Below are 16,617 nucleotides of genomic sequence, written 5' to 3'. Positions count from 1 at the left end.
TCTCATCGGACTTAAATTGGACGCCTCCTTTCCCCCATTAGTCTGTTGTCTCGCCAATGTCAGTGGGTTCAGCCAACATTTGTCTAATGTGTACGGGGGGACTTTATATTTAGCGGAGAACCACTACTTCCCCCACATCATCTCTTATATGAGAGCCAGTCATGGGTCAGAGTCACTCATACATTAGTGTTGTACCATATGGTGTAATAGAAGTGTCAGTAATACAACATTATCATCAGGCAGTGTCAGTCGTACATCGTCATCAGTCAGACATTACTGTGACAGTGTCAGTCGTATACTAACGTCAGTCATACGTCATTGTCAGTTTCACGGAAGCATTGCCAAGTAATATTACCAGCGCTCTGAAGATCTGGTTATTCAGCACAGTGCCGCACTGTTACATGTATCAGGATGTTGATACAATGTATCCGGCAATCTCTTCTCTACAGGGAACTCCTGTCTTATTGTAAGTGATGAAAAAATCAGAAGAAATCAAAATGTAACCAGGAGTCCGACGTACTCACACCTAAGAAGTGCACGGATCCTAGCCAGTGAGGGGGGCACTCTGCCAAATTATCAATTTTCAGGTAGGAGGAGTCACTTTAAATGTCAGAACTTTTCTCTGCAGTTACAAAATCAGTAGTCTTTTGTCTCCACCAGTTCTCAAGAGATACAAAGTATATCGGGCTAATGTTATCATCAAATGGCAGATAACAGCGGCCAACAGCACACTTCTCACTCAATTTACTACCTTAAACAAAGAGAATAGTGTAAAGTCCTACACTAAAAAGTTTGCCTCATACTCTTTGGCCCCAATGGAAATACTTGGATCAGGGGGCAGACATATCACTGGTGCAACCACATAGGGGCCTGAGAGGTCAGGGGGCCACATCCACCTCCAAAATAGGTGGAATTATGCATTCTGCTGGGCTATTGGACTATTCTTGCACAGAAGCCTCTTCTGTCGGTGTCCCCAGTGACTGAGATACTTACTAATAGAGAGTTTGCATGGGACCTTGTGGAGGAACGCACACAGACCCGTTCCTCCCACATCACCACCGTGACGTAACTACACAGGCACAGCTCTTCGGCGCCCCCTTTGTCTCGCAGGTCAGTAAGGGAACTGCAACTAGAGCAAATGGTCGCCGGGGAGGAGGTCCTGTTACCCGCTGGGGGTTCTAAGATTCGTGATCAGAGTAAAAGCATCAGCCCAAGATTAAGTTTATAGTTTAATTGCCTTAAGGGCGCACTAGATAATTACAGAAATATACAGTAAATTTTCAGTCATAGAAAAGATATAACAATAATGGTACAAGACTTAAGATATTAAGCTGGAGGTCAATTTACCAGATTGTAGGGTCATGTGGGTGCTGGGGAGCTCTGCAGTCCACAGGTACAAGAATCTTAGTTGCCGGATAGATCCCCAAAGCATGGGCCACTGCTCCCCTCGGCAGGTCTGTCCCCAGGTCCTTCTTAGATCGTCATCGTCTGGATCTTCTGTGTGAAAGAATGAATATCTGCCAGGGGCTGCTAGTCCTTAAACACGCTAGGTTCCTCCCCCTGTGTCAGAGGGTGGGCTATTAATCCATGCTCCTAGGATGGAGCCAAAGCGTTTGGGACACACGAAGGACGTATATTCCTGCGTCTGCTAGCAGGTACATTCTAATTGAAGCCCTAGGCTTTTTTCCGGCCCCCTGCTGGCACGGCTCCGTACCTGAGCTTTGAAGCTCTGTTTTCGGCCTATCCTCATTATCACATCAATGGCCCTGGCTATTTAGCATTGGAACACTAAATCCTGCTTGTATTTACTAAGTACACTGGACCTGGGGGTATAGAAGCCGTTAACTGCCTGTAATTCCTGAACTTAGACCAAAATGGATGCCAAGCTCAGACATGTGGCCCCATATCTAAGATGGCGGCTGCTCCTTCATCACAGACCTCATTTATGTGACTTATTTCAGAAGTTTGTACAGTGACGTATACCAGAGTAGGCCGGTGTCACACTTGCGAGAAACTCGCACGATTCTCGTGCGAGTCTCTCGCATCAACACCCCGCATTGCCGCCGGCACTTGGACCGGAGCGTGCGGCTGCATAGAAATACATGCAGCAGCACGCTCCGGTCCAAGTGGCGGCGGCGAGAGACTCGGACCAGAGTTTCTCGCAAGTGTGACACCGGCCTAAGCCACATGAAGTTACACATTTTCCAGCATTTGTCTACAGAACATTGCTATGCAAACCCTTGCAACATCACAGGATCCATAACAATGATTAGCAACTTTTTCTGTACACTGTGCATAGGCAGAAAGCTGCATTTTCTCTGATTTTTGCAGCATTTTTTTATGCCTTTTCCCCCTTATTTGATGCGTTTTTGGTGCAGATGTGAAGCCGCCTTTTTATTTGCTTTTTATAGTATGGAAAACCTTTGATTCTGCACTTAATAAAGTTTTTTCTTTGTGTTTTTTTACACTCCACACAGAAGACAAGATAGAAACAGTTACACACAGCAGAATTTCAGTGCAAAAAAAGGAGAAAAAATGCATCATTTACACTACATGTGAACATGGTCTAGATGTCCAAGCAAAAGTGGATGTGACTCCATGAAATCTCCGCCCTCTGTGCGTCTAAAGATGCTGCTGAACTCTGCTGTTTTGGTGCATTTTTTCTCTATAGGCTTCTATATGGAACCTGAAAAAACACCAGTTAAAAAATGCTGTTGCATTTGTAGGCGCAAAAGCAAAGCTTTTCTGTAGTATTAAAAATGCAAATTCACATCTGCCCCAAAAAAGCATCAAATATGGGCGAACACACATATTTTTAATAAAGAAAATTAAAACTGAAATTATTATAATTGTTTTTGTAAAGAATATTGGAGATCTAATTCCATGTCAATCATTTGTATCCTATTTGGCATAGAATTATAAAAACCCCTTCAATCTGCATTTGTAACAAAACACCTAGCAGTAGGGAGGGGTCGAGAGTCATTGGGCTGTGAATGCAGATTTCATACTTTGACCAGCTCAGAGCAGAATAAAAGTCTTGCTTGCCATGTGTATACACAGGGCCGGCATTAGGGGCAGGGAGACCAGGCAGCTGCCTTGGGCCCCCACTCCTCCAGTGGGCCCATCATGCACATCATGCCGCCGCTATGGGGCCCCTGTAAGGCAGGGGGGCCCGCCTGCCCCCAGTGCCGACCCCCCCGCTGCCGCATTGAACTGTACCGGCGTCATAGACGCCAGTACAGTTCAAAGCAATGATGGAGGAGAGAGCGTCAGCTGACACTCCCTCTCCCATCATTCCCCACTCTGCCTCTGACACAGCGCGTGCGCAATGACGTCATCACGCTCTCACTGTGTGCCAAGCAGAGCAGGAGACAGGAGTCGGGAGCAGTGGGGGCATGAGGAGAAGATGAGGAGTGTTTTTTTAATATATCATGTGTGGGGGGGGCGTTATATACCATGTGGTGCTGGACTATATACCATGTGGTGCCGGGCTGTATACCATGTGTGGCTGGGCTATATACCATGTGGTGCTGGGCAGTGTACCATGTGGTGCTGGGCAGTGTACCATGTGGTGCTGGACTATATACCATGTGGTGCCGGCCTGTATACCATGTGTGGCTGGGCTATATACCATGTGTGGCTGGGCTATATACCATGTGGTGCTGAGCAGTGTACCATTTGATGCTGGGCAGTATACCATGTGGTGCTGGGCAGTGTACCATGTGGGGCTGGGCTATATACCATGTGGTGCTGGGCTGTGTACCATGTGGGCTGTGCTATATACCATGTGGTGCTGGGCTGTATACCATGTGTGGCTGGGCTATATACCATGTGTGGCTGGGCTATATACCGTGTGTGGCTGGGCTATATACCGTGTGAGGCTGGGCTATATACCATTTTGGGCTGTGCTATATACCATGTGCTGGGCTATATACCATGTGTGGCTGGGCTGTAAACCATGTGGTGCTGGGCTATATACCATGTGGTGCTGGACTATATACCATGTGGTGCCGGGCTGTATACCATGTGTGGCTGGGCTATATACCATGTGTGGCTGGGCTATATACTATGTGGTGCTGGGCAGTGTACCATGTGGTGCTGGGCAGTGTACCATGTGGTGCCAGGCTGTATACCATGTGGTGCTGAGCTGTATATCATGTGGGGCTGGGCTATATACCATGTGTGGCTGGGCTATATACCATGTGTGGCTGGGCTATATACCGTGTGAGACTGGGCTATATACCATGTGAGGCCGGGCTATATACCATGTGGGGCTGGGTTATATACCATGTGTGGCTGGGCTATATACCATGTGTGGCTGGGCTATATACCATGTGTGGCTGGGCTATATACCATGTGGGGCTGTGCTATATACCATGGTGGGCTTTGCTATATACCATGTGGTTCTGGGCTATATACCATATGTGGCTGTGCTATTGTGGCTGGGCTATATACCATGTGGTGCTTGGCTATATACCATGTGGGCTGTGCTATATACCATGGTGGGCTGTGCTATATACCACATGGTGCTGGGCTATGTACCATATGTGGCTGTGCTATATACCATGTGGTGCTGTTCTGTATACCATGTGGTGCTGTGCTATATCCCATGTGGTGCTGGGCTATATACCATGTGGACTGTGCTATATACAATGGTGCTGTGTTATATACCATGGAGCTGTGCTGTATACCATGGGGTGCTGTGCTATATACCATGTGGTGCTGGGCTATATACCATGTGATGCTGAGCTGTATACCATGTGGTGCTGGGCTATATAGTGGCTGTGCTATATACCATGTGGTGCTGGGCTATATACTATGTGGCTGTGCTATATACCATGGGGGATACATTTTACATTATATTCTATGGGGGAGGCTGTGTTATATAATATGGGGGGCTACATTATATTCTATGGGGAGGTGGGCTGTATTATATTTTATTTGGGGCTACATTATAATCTCTAGGGGGGGCTGTATTATATTTATTGTATTCTATGGGGGTTGATTGCATCAAACTCTATGAGGGGGATACATTGTATTCTATGGGGGAGCTGCATTATATTCTATGGGAGACTATATTATATTGTATGGGGGCTTCATTATACTTTATGAGAGGGCTACATTATATTCTATTAGGGCTGCATTATACTATATGAGGAGGGCTGCATTGTATTCTATGGAGGGGCTATATTATGCTATATAAGGGGCTGCATTATATTCTATGGGGGGCTGCATTATACTCTGAGGGGGCTGTCATATATTCTATGGAAGGGCTGCATTATATTCTTTTGGGGGTTACATTATATTCTGTGGGGTGGCTGCATTATACTATAAGAGGGGGCTGCATTATATTCTATGGGGGGGTTACACTATATTGTATGGTGGGGCTGCATTATACTCTGTGGGGTGGCTGCATTATGCTCTATGGGATGGCTGCATTATACTATATGTGGACTGCATTATACTGTATCGAGGACTATGGGGAATACTATGTGAAGTATACTATGTGAAGAACTATGGGGTGCATTATACTATGGGAAATGAATTGTATTACATGGATGACTGTCGGTGTATTATACTATATGGAGCACTATGAGGAGTGTATTATACGTGTATTATACTATATGGAGGACTGAGATACCAAAAAGAGACAAGGTGTAGATCCCATATACATAAAAGTACAATACTTTATTAGAAAATGCAATACAATATCATAAACATGATTAAATACATAAGACGAGGGAAAGGGTAAGCAAAATAGTATGTCACACCGGGTCTGGTACTAAGAATAACACGCATTGGGGCTGCGTGTCTTGGGACTCTGGGAAGAGGGACTATGGGTAAGAGCGGTATTATTAATATTCGTGACCTTTTCCTGTAATTTACTTAGATATTGTTCACCTTGAGTGGCTTGCTTTTAGCCATCAGGCCAATCTATTTAAAACCTTTAACACCGGTCTGTTTATGACCTGGATGTGCAATTGCTAGTTTGATATAGCATATATTTCTTAGCCATATGCAATGGGTGTTTTTCTTGAACCTTTATTGGTAATTACGACTGATTTATAGTATTTGCCGCTCTCCTACCTCTCTACATATATTCTTAGTACCAGACCCGGTGTGACATACTATTTTGCTTACCCTTTCCCTCATCTTATGTATTTAATCATGTTTATGAAATTGTATTGCATTTTCTAATAAAGTATTGTACTTTTATGTATATGGGATCTACACCTTTTCTCTTTTTGGTATCATAGTATCTATGGGTGTCCCGATTGTTAGATTTGGTCCTTTTTGGTTCTAGTGTATTTGACTCTGAGAATCAGTAATATGTCTACATAATGGAGTCTGTTCTAATTTGTTTCTATATGGAGGACTGAGCAGTGTATTTTAATATATGGAGGACTGAGTGTATTTTAGTATATGGAGGGCTATGAGGAGTGTATTATACTATATGGAGGACTATGGGGAGTGTATTATATATGGAGGACTGAGGAGTATATTATACTATATGGAGGACTATGGGGCACATTATATACATTATATTATATGGAGGACTATAGGGAGTGTATTGTAATATATGGAGGAGTATGGGGCACATTATATTATATGGAGGACTATGGGGTGTAAACTGTAGATGTGCTGCTGATAACATGATACTGTATGGGGGCAGATTGATCCATTAGTGATTGTTCTGTCCCCATCATTCTTTCTCAGATGGTGGAAAGAGGCCAGGAAACAAGTGTTGAATGACTTCAATATTGTCGATCACACTCATTTAGCGGCCTGAACTCAGCGCATGTAAATACAATCGAAATGATTCTGTGTGATGTGCAATATGTTAGCATTTGGGGCCCCATTTTAAACTTTGCCTAGGGTCCCACTTTGCCTAAAACTGGCCCTGTGTATACCATGAGGTATAAATTGCTTTATTAAGTCAGCTATAATTCTATAGGTAGTTATGGAGATACTATACGTCCTAGCCATATATTGTGTGTATTTCTGAGATCCCCAGAATCTGGCAAAAGTCCTCCTGATTTACAACCCCTTATAGCACCTAAGAGTAGGGAGATACATAGATTAGTTAGTAGGAAACAGATACAAAAGCTGTGCTTGGTCCTTATGCAAGGACCTGGCTGGATCCGATGGCAGCAAATCCGCCTCCTTAGGACCGTCCATTAAGGAGTCATGACCCATCTGAAGTTTTGGAGTTTTTAGATACCGGAGGCACAGGTAGGGGGCTTAGTTTCAGACCAAATGGCAGGAGAGGAGACCAGAAGAGGATAAAAGCTAGTGTAAGACTATGTGGTCTCTCTCTGATGCATGCGGCCCACATAAAATGGAGGGGCACGTTGAGAAGTGTGCTGTGAAGGACCTATGACCCAGCTGGAAGTCAATGCCCCTTGAGGCCCAGTGCACACATGGTCGGATGTCACACCGTTAATTGACATGATCCATCTGCTTATATCTTTTGTACTGTATCCTGTATTTGCATGTCTGACCATTCACATAATGCATAACCATTGTGTATCTAGTGTTTTGTCTAGTGTGCCCTTAAGGCAATTAAATATAGAATTTAACCTTCGGCTGCTCTTCTATCTCGATCCACAAATCCACATGATCATTTCTCGGTTTAACTTTCCATGCTACCGGGGCTGGTTTCTGGCCAGATATAATTCCTATGAATGGACCGGGCTTATATCGAACAAGGAACTGGTGGCAGTTCTACCAGACTGATAAAGTTCTGTTTCTCTTGGGCTATAGAAAGGGGCCTCTCAGCCTGTTTGGGTTGTGGGGTTAGTGTGGTGCCACGTCAGTGACTGTGTAGGGCCTCATTCTCTCACTCCTTGTGCCTTCCTGGGCTCATGTGGACAGGGGGTGTTGGTGTGAAACTGTACCAAGCTGACCATATGTGACCCCAGGGGGTGTGGAATGTCACATTGGAATAAATGGGGAGACCTTACCATGCGATCCCGCTGATGTAATGACATCAGGCGGGGTGGCAAGGTGCGGATCCTTCACAGTTTTTCATTATATTTTATAGGAAAAAAAAGACTTTTATTCTCTCTCTAGAAGCCAGGCAAATAGAAATACTATGCTGTGTACAATGTGTCAGTACATTGTGCCTGTGGAGTCAGAGCCTGCAATACAGATCAAGTATACAAAATTATTCCAGTGACATCACCAGAGCCTCTGGCTCAGTAGCCTTAGCTCTTGGCTGTATTGTTAAAGTGAACCTGTCAGCTGTTTTGTCCACTATAAGATATGGCCACTGCCTTTCAGGGCTTATCTACAGCATTCTTGCGGCGCCGCCCTCCTGCTTGCTTCATGGCTCCTCAGCATCGTTCTCCTTCACAGGCAAAATTCTCTGCCCTACTGAGGGCAGAGAAGTACACCTGCACAAGAGCGTGATGCCGGGGCTCCATGAAGCAAGCAGGAGGGCGGTGTCGGAGAAAGATGGGAAGCGCCGGACCCGGCCCTGCGACACCCATCGGACCAATCCGCACTAGACGGCCCCCCGGGTGAGTATAATGAAGCTTATTTTTCTTATCTTGCAGGTCGGATCGGGGCTTACCTACAGCATTGTAGAATGCTGTAGATAAGCCCTGAAAGGCAGTGGCTGCATCTTGTAGCGGCCAAAACAGCTGACATGTTCCCTTTAAAGGTTGTGTGTTTGAGACCTGGGGAGTCTTACAAAAAAAGAGAAAATCAAATTTTTGGAAATGCTTTTTATTATTTTTAGTAGTTTTATAGGAGTATATAAAGTCTGACTTTTTCTTCACTTCAGTATTTATGTACAAAGAAATATACTGTAAGATGAGGTGGTGCATAAAGATGCATCACGTGGCAAGGCCATTGTCATGAACCGGGGGTGTTTGGCTGCCCCAGTTTGTCAGGGGATTTATTATATCCCCCTTTCCAGTTCCAGTTTGGAACTTGAATTAATATTCCCAGTCTCAGGTGGGAAATACACATGTAAAACCTCCGTTCCGTCCCTGCCAGAGTCTACCAAATACCCCAGAACACACTTTGCTGTCACCAGCTCCTAGTTCTGATATTAGAATCAATATTGGGTCAGGAGCCAACCCAACAGTAGTGTAGTTTTAGCACAGAGGTCGGGGGGGGGGGGGTACGTTTAGAGCAAGGAGAACAAAGCTAGTAAAGCTTTATAGATTTTACTTAAAAAAGAATAGGTAGTGTTTACAAAAGTAAGATGTTACAAAGAGAGACAGATACAATATATACACCAATTATAAAATAAAAATAGACTAAAGATGAACTTACATATTTCAGTCAATGGCACGACATGTGGATTGGGGGAGGCGAACCTTCCCAAATCATCAGGTCAAAATGCACAGCCTCCCCTAGCTGGTTCCCTGGGCAGAAAGACACCCTCCCGGCCAGAAAAACATCACTGGGTGGGCGGAGCCGCGACATGCACTCCCCTGTTGAAAGTTACTAAAAAGCTCATGAGTGCCATATCTCTGGGTGAGATCCTTGGACAGAGACGACAGAGATATCATAGGTTTGCTTACGAGTTTTCCTTTCATTTAAGACTACACATGCCGTGGCTGGCTGGCTCGGTTGGGTCCAAATCCTTTTCTTGGCTCCTACTGGTCGCCGAAGTTTCACAACCCACCGGTGGGTCGCTCTAATTATGCTGATGCCAAAAATGTAGGTTTCCCACCTCTATCAGTAATCGGTATTATTAATTTTGATTTTTAAAGGAACACTGCACTAGATAAAGGGCCTGTCATGGTCACTGTGTGTCTGGACGCAGATGTTACCGCAAGGCGAACCCATAACACACGTGACCCTGGATACAGCGCCTCCAGTGGGGCGAATTTAAATAATAAAACGTGCAGATGGATACACCGCCTCCACCTGGCGAATTTAGGTATTACACGTTAATATAAATTCTGGAAACCCGCCTCCAGTACGGCGAATTTAAATAATAAGGGGGACCTGGGAAACATTAACAATGGTGGGCCCTGCGATAGGGAAAAGGGAAGTGGAGACCTCCTGAGCTCCCCTGAGCCAGTGTCCCTGCACTCCTAACGTTCCCTATGCCGGTTCCGCACCGGGCGCCGCACGCGTACCTCAAAGCCCTTGCTCGCCCTGACCCTAAACCCTCACTAGGGAATTGGTGGGTGCGGAAACTAATCCCACCACTGCACTAACAACACACATGAGGGAAAGAGACAATACAGGGGGACACCACTTAGCTTTATGCTCTGTGCTTATGCTCCTGCAACAGAGCCCTCCACCTGCGTGCGTCTTCTCCTCCACCCGGATCTATCACCATAACAGGATCCTTCACCATAGTGCAGCCTTGGAGCAGAGTCCACCACCAGTTGCTGCTGCTTAGTAACAGAGTCCAAAAGATGAGTTCAGCTTCTGCCACGAAGTCAAGCATGCTTGAGTCCAGCTCAGCAGCCAAGTCCCACATGGTGAGTGCCACTCTCCATAGTCGCCACTCCACCAGTCCATGCAGACACTTCCCGCTGACACCATCACTGCGACCCCACCACGCCATGCCAGCCCTTCGTCCAGACACCATAGCTGACACACTTCCCCCCTGGCTAAGCTGCACAGGACTCCTCCTCAGCTCCATCCTTCCACCAGGCTCTCACCAACTCAGAATCCATGAACGAATATCACCAGCAGTGATTGCACACCCTGAGACTCATTTATAGAGCCCCACACCTGAATCATAAATACAGAGAACTTTAAACTGAAAACCTAAGGTGCGATACCACTAACCACCACCGGGGACAGTCAAGTCACCTTGGCAACTTGCCAAAAGGAAAAAAAGTCCACTCTGTGCTTTTAAAACTGTCAGATCACTTCAGATCATGACAGTACCCCCTCCTTAATGAGGGGCCTCTGGACCCTCAAGACCACTCCTCATTAGGGAAACACCTACAGCGGGGATGCCCAGATCCTGAGTTCACCCCACCACTACCTGACACTTCAGGTTTATGACAAACGCACCGCTGGTATTGGCAAAGTATGTTCTGGAGGCACCACTCATCTCCACAGCGCCGACCTGGGGAACGAGTTTATGTATGTGTATGTTTGCTAAGAGCTGATCAGACTCCACAATACACTTCCACAAGATGTTTTTTGGTGGCACCCATACACGCTCGTTCACGCACAGGTCCAGACCTCAACGTTTATTGCCACACATTCGTTTGTCATATTTAGGTGAACTCATTCTGGACTCGACAACAGAGGCGTCCCCTGTGTCACCACACTCACACCCCCGCTATTCACCAAGAGACACCACCCTCCAACCCTTTCACCCTGAGGTCTGCGCCTCACAGGGTTGGTTAATGGCGAGGGTTGAGATTTGTCCCTACTCCCCCGCAGCACACTTGCTGCTCACACCTGGAGGAGAAGGGGACAGGAATATGGAGGAAATATACACTCGCTGGTCGCCATCCTCCAAACGACCAGGAGGGGGTGGCCTCTTCAATGGTATGGAAGATTTGGCGTAAACCCCGCAGACTATCACACCAGTCTGCTCACCACAGGGATGTACCCCTTCACCTCAGGGAATACCAGGCAGCTCCGTGGGGCACCATTCCTCCCACCTGCCTGGGTACCTCCCCCTGCATGAGCAAGTCCCGCTCCCCAGCAGCGACTCTAGGGGCTCTTAGCCAGATCACAGCTGCCATTTTTTTTTTAATTTTTTTTTTCTCAGCAGAGACCCCAGACCCAGATAACTGCTGCTGCAGCGGCTTAAACACACCATGCCGCTCCCAGTCACCTCAGTGAAGCCCAGCAGCAACTGCTCACAGGTCACCACATGGCCAAAGGCCCCAGACCCTGACAATTACTCACAGGTCTCCACATGGCCAAAGGCCCTAGACCCTGACAATTGCTCACAGGACTCCACATGGCCAAAGCTCACCAGAAAAAAAAAACTGTAAGGCTGGTGATAATGTCACGGTCACTGTGTGTCTGGACGCAGATGTTACCGCAAGGCGAACCCATAACACACGTGACCCTGGATACAGCGCCTCCAGTGGGGCAAATTTAAATAATAAAACGTGCAGATGGATACACCGCCTCCACCTGGCGAATTTAGGTATTACACGTTAATATAAATTCTGGAAACCCGCCTCCAGTACGGCGAATTTAAATAATAAGGGGGACCTGGGAAACATTAACAATGGTGGGCCCTGCGATAGGGAAAAGGGAAGTGGAGACCTCCTGAGCTCCCCTGAGCCAGTGTCCCTGCACTCCTAACGTTCCCTATGCCGGTTCCGCACCGGGCGCCGCACGCGTACCTCAAAGCCCTTGCTCGCCCTGACCCTAAACCCTCACTAGGGAATTGGTCGGTGCGGAAACTAATCCCACCACTACACTAACAACACACATGAGGGAAAGAGACAATACAGGGGGACACCACTTAGCTTTATGCTCTGTGCTTATGCTCCTGCAACAGAGCCCTCCACCTGCGTGCATCTTCTCCTCCACCTGGATCCATCACCATAACAAGATCCTTCACCATAGTGCAGCCTTGGAGCAGAGTCCACCACCAGTTGCTGCTGCTTAGTAACAGAGTCCAAAAGATGAGTTCAGCTTCTGCCATGAAATCAAGCATGCTTGAGTCCAGCTCAGCAGCCAAGTCCCACATGGTGAGTGCCACTCTCCATAGTCGCCACTCCACCAGTCCATGCAGACACTTCCCGCTGACACCATCACTGCGACCCCACCACGCCATGCCAGCCCTTTGTCCAGACACCATAGCTGACACACTTCCCCCCTGGCTAAGCTGCACAGGACTCCTCCTCAGCTCCATCCTTCCACCAGGCTCTCACCAACTCAGAATCCATGAACGAATATCACCAGCAGTGATTGCACACCCTGAGACTCATTTATAGAGCCCCACACCTGAATCATAAATACAGAGAACTTTAAACTGAAAACCTAAGGTGCGATACCACTAACCACCACCGGGGACAGTCAAGTCACCTTGGCAACTTGCCAAAAGGAAAAAAAAAGTCCACTCTGTGCTTTTAAAACTGTCAGATCACTTCAGATCATGACAGGGCCATGTGCTTCGAGAACTGCTTTCAACCAGTTTAGGGTCTTAAACGACTCTTTGTGTGACTGGCACACTGGTTTCATGTTACATGGCTATATAACAGTGGAGAGGGAGGGGGTCGCAGCTTAGTGAGGGGGGATGTGTGTTAGTTGTGCTGGCATGTCATTTACAAAACCAAATAGATGTAGCTGAGTGCTGTATATGTGACTGGAACACTAGGAATACAAATAACAGAAAAACTGACGGCACATCAAGAACTAGTCTGAATAGGTGCATACCAAAAACAGCTTACATCTCAAAATGAGAAAAATTTTTGCACTCAATTGCATTTAGACATGTCAATATGAAATCTATGAAGTGTGAATAGTATAATGGCTTTGGAAATTTAGAGAAGACACATGAGATACTTAGCACAAAATTTGGCCAAAAATTGTGAGCCCATTCACCAACGTCAAGGTAATCTCAAAATCGAATGGGTCCCTAATCTAACTGCCTAGTGTGAACACTTACCTCTGGCTAATAACTAGGTAAAGCCTATATTTAATTTTTGGCCAAATTTTGTGCTAAGTATCTCATGTGTCTTCTCTAAATTTCCAAAGCCATTATGCTATTCACAATTCATAGATTTTATATTGATATGTCTTAATGCAATTGAGTGCAACCATTTTTCTCATTTTGATATGTAAGCTGTTTTGATATGCACCTATTCAGTCTAGTTATTGATGTGCCGTCAGTTTTTCTGTTATTTGTATACTAGCTTTCTGACTGAGCACTTCGCCCTTCACCAAGCTTTGATTTTAATTACATCCAATCATTTGGTTCCTATCCTACTATAAATATAGGCTTTACCTAGTACACTACAGGTGAGGCCCATGCGGTCTTAGACCGTTGAATCACCCCCTGCTGCAACATCTCATCGATCTTCTGGTGCATAACATGCTGCACCTCGTCAGAGATCCGATATGGTGTCCACCGTAGTGGGACATGATTCCCAGTGTCCACTTTGTGGACCGCTATCTCAGTCCTTCCTGGTCAGTTGGTAAACACAGCCCGGAAGTGTTTCAGCATGGCTCGCAGCTGCGACCGCTGCTGTGCGGATAGCTCGGCGCTTGCCTCGACGTCCTCTATGGACCCACCGGCCTTAGCTTGGGCCAGCATGTCCAGGAGGGGTCTTCCTCCCCGTCCTCGGGAAGGTTGCAGACCAGTAGGACGCAGGCTCCACGGTCCTGATGAGCCTTCATCATATTGACGTGGAAGGCCTTGCGCCTACCTCGAGCGTGGTCAAGAGTGATCACATTGGTGACTGAGTTGAGCTGTTGGTGTACAACGTACAGGCCTTCCGAGGCTGCCTGAAGCTTATCCTTTGGTACAGGGACCAGCACCCACACCTTCTGACCCACCTGGTAGGTCCGCTCCCGGGCGTTCTGGTCATACCAGTGCTTCTGGTCAGCCTGAGCCTGCGCCATTTTGTCATGCACCAACTGTGTCAAGGTCTGCATCTTGTCACAGAAGCGCATAACATAATCCACAATGGACACTTCTGAAGGGTTCGGCTCTTCTTCCCAGGATTCCCTTACCAACCCAAGAGGTCCACAGACTCGCCTGCCGTACAGGAACTTGAAGGGGGAGAACCCCGTCGAGGCCTGCGGAACCTCTCAGTAAGCGAATAGCAGGTGTGGGAGGTACCACTCCCAGTCGCATCCTTGGGTCTCAACCAGCATTCTTAGCATCTTTTTGAGGGTACCGTTGAAGCGCTCACACAAACCATTGGTTTGGGGGTGATATGCGCTCGGTACCAGACGCTTCACCTGCGTTTTCTTACAAAGAGCCTCCATTAGGCGAGACAAAATTGAGTCCCCTGATCGTTAAGCATCTCCCTGGGAAATCCTACTTGTGAAATGATGGCCAGCAGGGTGTATGCCACCTTATGCTCCCTAGTCGAGGACAGAGCCACTGCCTCCGGGTACCAGGTAGCGGAGTCTACCACAGTTGTTTTCCAGAGCTGTACTGCTTTCCAGAGCTGCTGGGGATTGCCAGTGGGCCTACAATGTCCACCGCGATCCACTGGAAAGGCTCCTCTATCACTGGTAGTGAGATCAGGGGAGCCTTGGGAACAGGCCCTGACTTCCCCACTCTTTAAAAGGTGATACAGGAGCGGAAGTAGTTTGTTACATCTGTCCCCATCTTGGGCCAATAGAAGTGTTTAGACAGCCGGGCCCAAGTGTCCAGCGAATGGAATCTCATGAGCAATCCGCAACAACTCACCCCTAAATTGGTACAGGACAACCAGCTGTCTTTGCCTCAACCACTCCTGTTGGGATTTACTGGGAACTGTCTTCAGGTACAACTTCCCTCATTCCCAGAACACCCTCTCTTTATCAGTCTCGGAGGTGGGCTCCTGGGCGAGGCACCTCAAGGTCTCCAGGCTCGCATCTGAGTGCAGAGCAGCCTGGAACTCCTAGCTTGAGGCAGCCAGAAGTGAGGTCAAGGTCCCTTCCTCACAGGATCCCTCTGGGACCTGCTCTGGGTCAATCTCTGGTTCAGTCAACCCTCTGACTGCAGAGGGTCCAGAAGGCAGGGCGTTACCTACATTCTGGCTACTCTGACTGTGGGTGACAGCGGCTACGTAGGCTATCTCCCCGGGGATTTCCATCGACCCATCAGCTTGCGCTGCTATGGGTACTACCTCGCAATCCATCCCCAATACCTCAGGAGCAGTGCTATATATGGGGCAGTTACCTTCTTCTGTGGTACTTTCCTCGTGGTTCCAGTGCATCTCTCCATTTCTATTAGCACTGTGGCTTGCACCTGTAGACACTTCATCATTATCAGATAATCAGGTAAAGCATTATCAGGTAATTCACTGTCAGGTAAAGCATGCATATTCACATCATTATCAATAGCGTCAGCATTACTCTTAGGCTGCATTCACACGTTGCTTTTTTTTTTAGCGTTTTCACGGCTTTTTTTATGCGCGGAATTGCGGCAAAAATACAAAAAAAAAGCATCCCATGCAATCTTATGGGATTCTGCACATGCTGTGCTAATGCTGCAGATTTTTCTGCTGCGGAATTGCATAGCGGAAATATCTGCAGCATGCTCATTCTTTGTGCGGAATCGCGGCAATTCCGCACCCATAGGATTGCATTGAAATGCTCACTTTACGCATGTGGCTATGCCCACCATGCGTAAAGTGAGCGTTTCATGTGCGGATGGTACCCAGGGTCTGGAGGAGAGGAGACTCTCCTCCAAGCCCTGGGTACCATAATCCTGTGAAAAGTAGAATAAAAATAAAAAATCATGATATTCTACCCTTCCGGCATCCCTCGCAGCATCCCTAGGCCTCAGCGATGTTCCCGTTCCCAGCGATGCGTTGTGACAATGACCTTTGATGACATCGCTGAGGTCTGGGGACGCTGCGAGGGACGCCGGAAGGTGAGTTTATCAAGATTTTTTATTATTTTTAACATTCTTTCTGTTTACTTTTGATGCTGTATAGGCAGCATTAATAGTAAAAAGTTGGTCACATTTGTCAAACACTATGTTTGACAAGTGTGACC

The 16,617-nt window shown here is 47.0% G+C and overlaps 1 protein-coding gene across 3 annotated transcripts in view; it reads right to left on the bottom strand.

Annotated features, from left to right (window-relative positions):
* LOC141085174 (phospholipase A2-like) overlaps positions 1-16,617 on the bottom strand; it is an 87,538-nt gene that overhangs the window by 32,089 nt on the left and 38,832 nt on the right. The window contains exon 1 of one of the 3 annotated variants that reach the window (XM_073570376.1): positions 1,348-1,499. The exons of 1 other annotated variant lie outside the window; for it this stretch is intronic. The gene's annotated coding sequence lies outside the window, so the exon portion shown is untranslated. Of the gene's footprint in view, positions 1-355; positions 536-1,347; positions 1,500-16,617 lie in introns of those variants that run through there. One more of the 3 variants, XM_073570377.1, reaches the window with a different exon arrangement.

The sequence above is a fragment of the Dendrobates tinctorius genome, unplaced genomic scaffold (assembly GCF_039654945.1).
Source record: "Dendrobates tinctorius isolate UK_male_01 unplaced genomic scaffold, ASM3965494v1 ptg000028l, whole genome shotgun sequence".
Classification (NCBI taxonomy): Eukaryota; Metazoa; Chordata; class Amphibia; order Anura; family Dendrobatidae; genus Dendrobates; species Dendrobates tinctorius.
This window is presented reverse-complemented; position numbering and strand designations above follow the sequence as displayed.